Raw genomic sequence first — 11,235 nt, forward strand, 5'->3', positions numbered from 1 at the left:
CCGGCACTCCTCCACATTCAAAAAGGAACATTCCTTGTGGTGATGGCTTAGCGGCTTATACCGGACCTCGGCGGTACTCAGTCTCAATTCAGTCCAAGAAACATGCAAATATGAAGATAAGAGGCGGCACTCACCGATTCGGTCCAATTGTTTCATTATTGTTTCACAGAAGCATAAAAAAGGGGGAGAGAGGTAGGGGCGCAGGACGCCACACAGGCACCATGAGGCGATGGCCGTTTCGCGTGAAACACGCTTCCCGGGCCTCCTTGCGTTGTGACGTCAGTGTGTCACCTTTATGCACCAACGCCGCCAGGACTGACATGTGCACAAGCAGCCCCGGTGGTAACATATCAAATACATAAAAACATAAATCTATTAATTAGGTGCAATACTCTTTAGATGCCTATAGAAAAACACTTAAATCATTTCTATCGTTTAGACCTAGAGAGACCATAGCATTGGCCGTTTTGCGGTCTAGAACCAGTACCCTATTTACCAACAGGGGGTGATAGACATACCGAATTATTGCGAAAGGAGGCTAGTTGGATTATCAAAGCCAATGCTATGGGCCTTCTAGGTCTAAACAATAGAAATGATATGTGTTTTTCTACAGGCATCTAAAGAGTATTGCACCTAATAATTAGATTTATGTTTTTATGTATTTGATATGTCACCGCCGGGGCTGCTTGTGCGCATGTCAGCCATGGCGGCGTTGGTGCATAAAGGTGATGCACTGACGTTACAATGCTAGGAGGCCTAAGGAAGCGTGTTTCACGCGAAACAGCCGTCGCCTCATGGTGCCTGTGTGGCGTCCTGCGCCCCTACCGCTCTCCCCCCTTTTTTATGCTTGTGTGAAACAATAAAGAAATAATTGGAGCAAATCGTTGAGTGTCGCCTTTTATCTTCATATTTGCATAAAGATCACTTCTCCCCATGCTGTGGAGGAGATTGCTGCATGTAATAGCAGCGGTCTCCTCCGCTAGCTAGCAAGCGATTGCTGGGAGGGGAATGCTTCCCTCCCGACAGTCGCTTGCTCAATCGGCCTGTGTAATACAGGCTTAAAACTGAAAAGACAGAAACATGCAATGCGACAATTAACTGCAATATAGAGTACAAAATTGCATAATAATAACAAGTGCTACACTATAAGTGCGAGATACTTGGCAAATCGTTTTGTACAAAATTATTTGAGCCCGTCTGCCGAGCGTCAAGGCAATCTCTGTTAGACGGGTTCCTACGCTAAATTCTACCTGTTAGGTGCCATGACGGCTACCATACACTTCAGGGAGTGAGGTTCTACATACCTACGATAATTTTACCTGTTAGGTGCCATGACGGCTACCATACACTTCAGGGAGTGTAGGTTACACAGCAGGCCCACTCCACGACATCACCGGCGCCAAATGGCTACCAAGGACTGCAGTGAGAGCCCACAAACTATCCCACTCCTGGTGCCATGGTTTCAGTGAGTGAAGGGGCGCAGGCCTGACTATGTACTAACACTAATTAAAATCAGCCTATAGGGCAGACAGGGTGGTTAGGAGTGCAAGACTGAGGAGGCAGCCACACCTCCAGTACAAACTGCAAAGAAAAACCAAAACTGGTAGCAACTAGATTGTGGACTGCCCATAAGTCTTTGATCTGCACAATGCCGATACCTCCAGACATACAATGTCTGTCTCACCTTCACATCCTTTTATCTGTTTCCCATATCATGTCCCTTGTCCTCCCTTTTCAGTAATCTTCCATGAAGAAAGAAATCAATTACCAGCAGACTTGAGATTTTGCTACTTTACAATGGCATTTTTACCCCAGCATTGCATCCTATTTTAAGAAGATTGTCACATTTTACACACTATTGGGGTCTTTTATCAAACTGGTGCAAAATAGAACTGGCTTAGTTGCCCAGAGCAACCAATCAGATTCCAGCTTTCATTTTCCAAAGGAGCTGTGAAAAATGAAAGTCCAATGGCTATAGCACCAACCCAATTAAAGAAAAGGCAACCAGCAAAGAAACAGCACCCAGGGCTAAGCACTTACACTTTCCAGTTCATGTACAAGTTTGTAATGAAGGAAGCAAATATAGTAGATGGTGGCTCACCCTACACAACTAGTGGGCCTAGGTGCTCTTGTGCCGGGACTGCCCCACAGTCCTTTAAGGAAATAGATCAGGTGAGTATATAAGGTGGAACAGGCACTCTATCACCTGAAGCTGCAAAGAGGTATTTCTATAGGTGAGTATGGTGTTTGGATATAGTGTACACTGAGACAGTATATCGTATGAAAAATATTTATTTATTTCATTTAAAACATCCAATTCATATAGTTGCTCAAATTTGAGCTAAAAGATAGATAAAATGGTAGATAAAAAGGTGGGTATAAAATGGTGTGAGGTGATCAAATGAATGATGACCAAAAATGATGATCAAAAAATGATGATAAAAAAAGATGATGATTAGAAATGTAACAAGGTCCTGAAAAGATGCAATAAAGTCCTAAAAAGTAGTTCATGCAGAGATGTAGTAAAATCTTAAAAAGTAGTTCATGCAAAAATAGTTCATGCAAAAATAGTATTTCATGCGAAAATAATATTCATACAGAAATAATAATTCATGCAAAAAAATTCATTCGAAAAAAATGTGAAAAAAATTCATGCGAAAATAATAGATCCTACATATACCAACCGGTGCCAGTTTATGGAGAGAGGGGTGGATGCCGTTCTATCGGTGTTTGGCCTAGATATGTCCCCTGTAGTCCGCTTAGGGGTGTGTAAAAGAAGTAATTCACCTTGTTGGTTGGATGTCTCCTCAGCGTCTCTCCCTGTGGTCTGGCGTGCTCGGGTGGCGTGTCTCCCGGCGTGGGGTAGCTGGTGTGGCTACTTCCGGGTGGTGGATCACGTGACTGCCGGCAGGTCATGTGGCGTCCCACGTGACCGGAGTGCGGCCGGAGTTTTCTTAGCGCGCTGTTGGATGGATACCGCTATTCTTCCAGTCTCTGCGGTATAATGTGATATGATGCGATTTTCTTACGGGGTTAATGCTACAGGCCAGACGCGTTTCAAATCTGAACTGCTTCTTCCTTAGTTTTGCATGAATTATTATTTTCGGATGAATTTTATTTTTGCATGAACTATTTTTGCATGAACTACTTTTTAAGATTTTACTACATCTCTGCATGAACTACTTTTTAGGACTTTATTATTGCATCTTTTCAGGCTTTATTATTGCATCTTTTCAGGACCTTGTTACATTTCTAATCATCATCTTTTTTTATCATAATTTTTTTATCATCATTTTTGATCATCATTCATTTGATCACCTCACACCATTTTATACCCACCTTTATATCTACCATTTTATCTATCTTTTACCTCAAATTTGAGCAACTATATGAATTGGATGTTTTAAATGAAATAAATAAATATTTTTCATACGATATACTGTCTCAGTGTACACTATATCCAAACACCATACTCACCTATAGAAATACCTCTTTGCAGCTTCAGGTGACAGAGTGCCTGTTCCACCTTATATACTCACCTGATCTATGTACAAGTTTGTATTTCTGAGGAATTAACAAATATGCAATTGTAGCCATTGGTTTGACAGGACAGAGAATTCGACAAACATTGTGGTGGCCAGTTAAAGGGTTTTACCAACTTTTTTATACTGATGATCTTTCTTCATAAGTATCGGATCGGGGAGGGTCCCGGTTCAGTTGTTTGAGAAGGCCGTAGAGCTCCCTAGCCAAAGCGTTCCCTAAGCCAGTGACATCACACTCATTGGTCACATGACCTAGGTGCCGAGAATCAGACGGAAGAAAACCACTGCGTGCCAGAACAGCCAGCTGGATCTCAAGCACTAGTGTGAAACTAGCATAACTACACAATACTTTGGGACAACTTTTGCCTGACAGATAAGGGCTGCACAATACTTGGCCTTTCAATCATATGTGATAAAAATCACAAAGCCATGCCCCATTGTACCATTGAGTCTTTAATTGTCTTTACAGTAGAGATAAACCACGGCACTCGTTATATAAGGTTGAATCAATTATGCTTTTTAATTATTAATCCATCCAGGAATAAATTGTATACACTGGCCAACATTTCGGTCCTATCACAGGACCTTGCTCACGGCCTGGGATAAAGTAGAAAATATGGTACACATAGGTATTTATGCATAATAAATTGAATATTCCTAGATATAGTTTTCAATTAGCGACATGTATTTAGAATGTCGGAAAAATCATACAAAATATACAAATGCAAATCACATTGGAGTGTAATATTCAGAGGAGCAGCTGCTGTTAGTGCGGTACCAGCTGTAGACAGATGAAATTACACAAACAGCAAGGAATTGCAGAGTATCGCAGGCTATTTAGGGTCCCAAGAGTGATTTTTGATGTAACCTGTAGGGCACAAGAAGTGCTGATTTCAGTATGGAAACACATATAATGGCGGATAGGGAATATCTGTATATGCTTGTGGTAATCAGAGAGCATATAGAGTTGCATAGGTGCCTATGATAGCTGAAGTTTGGGGCATATGCTCGGCGAAGTTCATAAATACATGTGGACCTCAGAAACCTATGTATACATATAAATAAATCGATAAAGATTGACCCATTATACAGAAAAGGTGTCAAAGATAGCAAGTATACCTTAGTCTCGGATGCATGTTGTCTGCTGGATGGCGTTCTGAGCGGTCACATAGCCCCAGTTTAAATGCTGTAAGTTCCGGGGTTCACAGCGTGTGGCGCTGTGCGTCCAGCGTCATCACGTCAGTGCGCGCCGAACCGCTGCGCATGTGACGTCATCGCGCAGATCAAAAATCACTCTTGGGACCTGCGATGCTCTGCAATTCCTTGCTGTCTGTGTAATTACATCTGTCTACAGCTGGTACCGCACTAACAGCAGCTGCTCCTCTGTATATTACACTCCAATGTGATTTGCATTTGTATATTTTGTATGATTTTTTCCGACATTCTAGATACGTCACTAATTGAACTAATTGAAAACTATATCTAGGAATATTCAATTTATTATGCATTAATACCTATGTGTACCATATTTTCTACTTTATCCCAGGCCGTGAGCAAGGTCCTGTGATAGGAACGAAACGTTGGCCAGTGTATACAATTTATTCCTGGATGGATTAATAATTAAAAAGCATAATTGATTCAACCTTATATAACGAGTTCCGTGGTTTATTTCTACTATATTGATCCTAATTACCATTGAGCACCGTACTGAAGAAAGAGGAGTGCCGTCCAATCAACTCTTAACACGCTAGTTTGTCTTTAGACATGCAGGAATTTGCTGTGCAACATATTCACAGTGCTAACCTACCTTTAGGCTATGGAAACATTAGAAAGACTAAGCATACAGGGAAAACTGTCCATCACTGAGTAGGACCACCCTGCTCGCATGACCTAAGTATAGCAAAAGCAGAAGCTTAAATGTGTAAATTACAAATTTTGCTAAATCTTTTCCCACAGAACTAAATATCAGTCTGCTCAGCTCTTCCTGCTCTATAGCATGCTGCCCGCAGATGGCACAGCATTTACCTGAAGACAGGTTTGCTTTAGAGCATACCTAAGATTTAATTTTGCACCAAGTAAGTGCCACACTCCACAGGACACTGATACAATTGAAGCGTAGGCATAGACTCCCTGCCCTATCATTCTACAGGACACCAGAGGCACATACACTAGCTAGCAGGAAAGAGGAGAGGAGGACCCAGCCCTCCTCACGTGATTACAAGTTTTATTCTTCAGGGACACAAAGGAGGCAATGTTATGTGGGGTACTGTTAGGCAATTTTGGACTCTTTGCCTATGGTGTCCCTGACACCAGACTTTCGGTGGTAAGCTTGAATTAAGTCTTTTCTGGTACCAGGAGAATGAATCAGATTGAACACTAAACACGTGTCTTGTTCAAATTCACTCTGTTTATTAACAGCATGTAAATGCTTAATAAAGTGGGGGTTGAACTTCCTTTACATCGAATAATATGTTAGCATTTGTTTTAACCTATAGCATGAATACACATGAGCTCTGCATTAACATAATAGATGACTCATAGTAACAGCATTTAACCAATCAGGTATAGACACATATGGACTATTATGTATTGAGTGAGGATGACCTTATAAGGTGTGACTATTTAAACTAAGGAATGTAGGGTCTTCTAGAAACTGTCCACAGACAGGAAGTTCCTCAAATTCCACAAAAAGGGGAACTTGAAACTGTGCATGAACTAGATGTAATCGTAATACACATTCTTAACCACCTCAGCCCCCAGTGCTTAAACACCCTGAAAGACCAGGCCACTTTTTACACTTCTGACCTACACTACTTTCACCGTTTATTGCTCGGTCATGCAACTTACCACCCAAATGAATTTTACCTCCTTTTCTTCTCACTAATAGAGCTTTCATTTGGTGGTATTTCATTGCTGCTGACATTTTTACTTTTTTTGTTATTAATCGAAATTTAACGATTTTTTTGCAAAAAAATGACATTTTTCACTTTCAGTTGTAAAATTTTGCAAAAAAAACGACATCCATATATAAATTTTGCTCTAAATTTATTGTTCTACATGTCTTTGATAAAAAAAAAATGTTTGGGTAAAAAAAAAATGGTTTGGGTAAAAGTTATAGCGTTTACAAACTATGGTACAAAAATGTGAATTTCCGCTTTTTGAAGCAGCTCTGACTTTCTGAGCACCTGTCATGTTTCCTGAGGTTATACAATGGCCAGACAGTACAAACACCCCACAAATGACCCCATTTCGGAAAGTACACACCCTAAGGTATTCGCTGATGGGCATAGTGAGTTCATCGAACTTTTTATTTTTTGTCACAAGTTAGCGGAAAATGATGATTTTTTTTTTTTTTTCTTACAAAGTCTCATATTCCACTAACTTGTGACAAAAAATAAAAAGTTCTATGAACTCACTATGCCCATCAGCGAATACCTTGGGGTCTCTTCTTTCCAAAATGGGGTCACTTGTGGGGTAGTTATACTGCCCTGGCATTCTAGGGGCCCAAATGTGTGGTAAGGAGTTTGAAATCAAATTCTGTAAAAAAATGACCTGTGAAATCCGAAAGGTGCTCTTTGGAATATGGGCCCCTTTGCCCACCTAGGCTGCAAAAAAGTGTCACACATCTGGTATCTCCGTACTCAGGAGAAGGTGGGGAATGTGTTTTGGGGTGTCATTTTACATATACCCATGCTGGGTGAGAGAAATATCTTGGCAAAAGACAACTTTTCCCATTTTTTTTATACAAAGTTGGCATTTGACCAAGATATTTATCTCACCCAGCATGGGTATATGTAAAAAGACACCCCAAAACACATTCCCCACCTTCTCCTGAGTACGGAGATACCAGATGTGTGACACTTTTTTGCAGCCTAGGTGGGCAAAGGGGCCCATATTCCAAAGAGCACCTTTCGGATTTCACAGGTCATTTTTTACAGAATTTGATTTCAAACTCCTTACCACACATTTGGGCCCCTAGAATGCCAGGGCAGTATAACTACCCCACAAGTGACCCCATTTTGGAAAGAAGACACCCCAAGGTATTCCGTGAGGGGCATGGCGAGTTCCTAGAATTTTTTATTTTTTGTCACAAGTTAGTGGAAAATGATGATTTTTTTTTTTTTTTCATACAAAGTCTCATATTCCACTAACTTGTGACAAAAAATAAAAACTTCCATGAACTCACTATGCCCATCAGCGAATACCTTGGGGTCTCTTCTTTCCAAAATGGGGTCACTTGTGGGGTAGTTATACTGCCCTGGCATTCTAGGGGCCCAAATGTGTGGTAAGGAGTTTGAAATCAAATTCTGTAAAAAATGACGAGTGAAATCCGAAAGGTGCTCTTTGGAATATGGGCCCCTTTGCCCACCTAGGCTGCAAAAAAGTGTCACACATCTGATATCTCCGTACTCGGGAGAAGTTGGGGAATGTGTTTTGAGGTGTCATTTTACATATACCCATGCTGGGTGAGATAAATATCTTGGTCAAATGCCAACTTTGTATAAAAAAATGGGAAAAGTTGTCTTTTGCCAAGATATTTCTCTCACCCAGCATGGGTATATGTATAATGACACCCCAAAACACATTCCCCAACTTCTACTGAATACGGAGATACCAGATGTGTGACACTTTTTTGCAGCCTAGGTGGGCAAAGGGGCCCATATTCCAAAGAGCACCTTTCGGATTTCACTCGTCATTTTTTACAGAATTTGATTTCAAACTCCTTACCACACATTTGGGCCCCTAGAATGCCAGGGCAGTATAACTACCCCATAAGTGACCCCATTTTGGAAAGAAGAGACCCCAAGGTATTCGCTGATGGGCATAGTGAGTTCATGGAAGTTTTTATTTTTTGTCACAAGTTAGTGGAATATGAGACTTTGTATGAAAAAAAAAAAAAAAAAAATCATCATTTTCCACTAACTTGTGACAAAAAATAAAAAATTCGAGGAACTCGCCATGCCCCTCACGGAATACCTTGGGGTGTCTTCTTTCCAAAATGGGGTCACTTGTGGGGTAGTTATACTGCCCTGGCATTTTCCAGGGGCCCTAATGTGTGGTAAGTAGGTAAATGACCTGTGAAATCCTAAAGGTGCTCTTTGGAATGTGGGCCCCTTTGCCCACCTAGGCTGCAAAAAAGTGTCACACATGTGCTATCGCCGTATTCAGGAGACGTTGGGGAATGTGTTTTGGGGTGTCATTTTACATATACCCATGCTGGGTGAGAGAAATATCTTGGCAAAAGACAACTTTTCCCATTTTTTTATACAAAGTTGGCATTTGACCAAGATATTTATCTCACCCAGCATGGGTATATGTAAAATGACACCCCAAAACACATTCCCCAACTTCTCCTGAGTACGGCGATACCACATGTGTGACACTTTTTTGCAGCCTAGATGCGCAAAGGGGCCCAAATTCATTTTAGGAGGGCATTTCTAGACATTTGGATACCAGACTTCTTCTCACGCTTTGGGGCCCCTAGAATGCCAGGGCAGTATAAATACCCCACATGTGACCCCATTTTGGAAAGAAGACACCCCAAGGTATTCAATGAGGGGCATGGCGAGTTCATAGAAATTTTTTTTTTTGGGCACAAGTTAGCGGAAATTGATATTTTTTATTTTTTTTCTCACAAAGTCTCCCGTTCCGCTAACTTGGGACAAAAATTTCAATCTTTCATGGACTCAATATGCCCCTCACGGAATACCTGGGGGTGTCTTCTTTCCGAAATGGGGTCACATGTGGGGTATTTATACTGCCCTGGCATTCTAGGGGCCCTAAAGCGTGAGAAGAAGTCTGGAATATAAATGTCTAAAAAATTTTACGCATTTGGATTCCGTGAGGGGTATGGTGAGTTCATGTGAGATTTTATTTTTTGACACAAGTTAGTGGAATATGAGACTTTGTAAGAAAAAAAAAAATTCCGCTAACTTGGGCCAAAAAAATGTCTGAATGGAGCCTTACAGAGGGTGATCAATGACAGGGGGGGTGATCAATGACAGGGGGGGTGATCAATGACAGGGGGGTGATCAGGTAGTTTATATGGGGTGATAACCACAGTCATTGATCACGCCCGTGTAAGGCTTCATTCAGACGTCCGTATGCGTTTTGCGGATCCGATCCATCTATCAGTGCATCCGTAAAAATCATGCGGACATCTGAATGGAGCTTTACAGGGGGGTAATCAATGACAGGGGTGTAATCAATGACAGGGGGGTGATCAGGGAGTCTATATGGGGTGATAACCACAGTCATTGATCATGCCCCTGTAAGGCTTCATTCAGACGTCCGGATGCGTTTTGCGGATCCGATCCATCTATCAGTGCATCCGTAAAAATCATGCGGACATCTGAATGGAGCTTTACAGGAGGATAATCAATGACAGGGGTGTAATCAATGACAGGGGGGTGATCAGGGAGTCTATATGGGGTGATAACCACAGTCATTGATCATGCCCCTGTAAGGCTTCATTCAGACGTCCGGATGCGTTTTGCGGATCCGATCCATCTATCAGTGCATCCGTAAAAATCATGCGGACATCTGAATGGAGCTTTACAGGGGGGTAATCAATGACAGGGGTGTAATCAATGACAGGGGGGTGATCAGGGAGTCTATATGGGGTCATAACCACAGTCATTGATCATGCCCCTGTAAGGCTTCATTCAGACGTCCGGATGCGTTTTGCGGATCCGATCCATCTATCAGTGCATCCGTAAAAATCATGCGGACATCTGAATGGAGCTTTACAGGGGGGTAATCAATGACAGGGGTGTAATCAATGACAGGGGGGTGATCAGGGAGTCTATATGGGGTCATAACCACAGTCATTGATCATGCCCCTGTAAGGCTTCATTCAGACGTCCGGATGCGTTTTGCGGATCCGATCCATCTATCAGTGCATCCGTAAAAATCATGCGGACATCTGAATGGAGCTTTACAGGGGGTTGATCAATGACAGGGGGGTGATCAGGGAGTCTATATGGGGTGATAACCACAGTCATTGATCATGCCCCTGTAAGGCTTCATTCAGACGTCCGGATGCGTTTTGCGGATCCGATCCATCTATCAGTGCATCCGTAAAAATCATGCGGACATCTGAATGGAGCTTTACAGGGGGGTAATCAATGACAGGGGTGTAATCAATGACAGGGGGGTGATCAGGGAGTCTATATGGGGTCATAACCACAGTCATTGATCATGCCCCTGTAAGGCTTCATTCAGACGTCCGGATGCGTTTTGCGGATCCGATCCATCTATCAGTGGATCCGTAAAAATCATGCGGACATCTGAATGGAGCTTTACAGGGGGTTGATCAATGACAGGGGGGTAATCAATGACAGGGGGGTGATCAGGGAGTCTATATGGGGTGATAACCACAGTCATTGATCATGCCCCTGTAAGGCTTCATTCAGACGTCCGGATGCGTTTTGCGGATCCGATCCATCTATCAGTGCATCCGTAAAAATCATGCGGACATCTGAATGGAGCTTTACAGGGGGGTGATCAATGACAGGGGTGTAATCAATGACAGGGGGATGATCAGGGAGTCTATATGGGGTGATCAGGGGCTAATAAGGGGTTAATAAGTGACGGGGGGGGGGGGGTAGTGTAGTGTAGTGGTGCTTGGTGGGACTTTACTGAGCTACCTGTGTCCTCTGGTGGTCGATCCAAACAAAGGGGACCACCAGAG

Source organism: Bufo bufo, chromosome 1 (genome assembly GCF_905171765.1).
Source record: "Bufo bufo chromosome 1, aBufBuf1.1, whole genome shotgun sequence".
NCBI classification, from domain to species: Eukaryota; Metazoa; Chordata; class Amphibia; order Anura; family Bufonidae; genus Bufo; species Bufo bufo.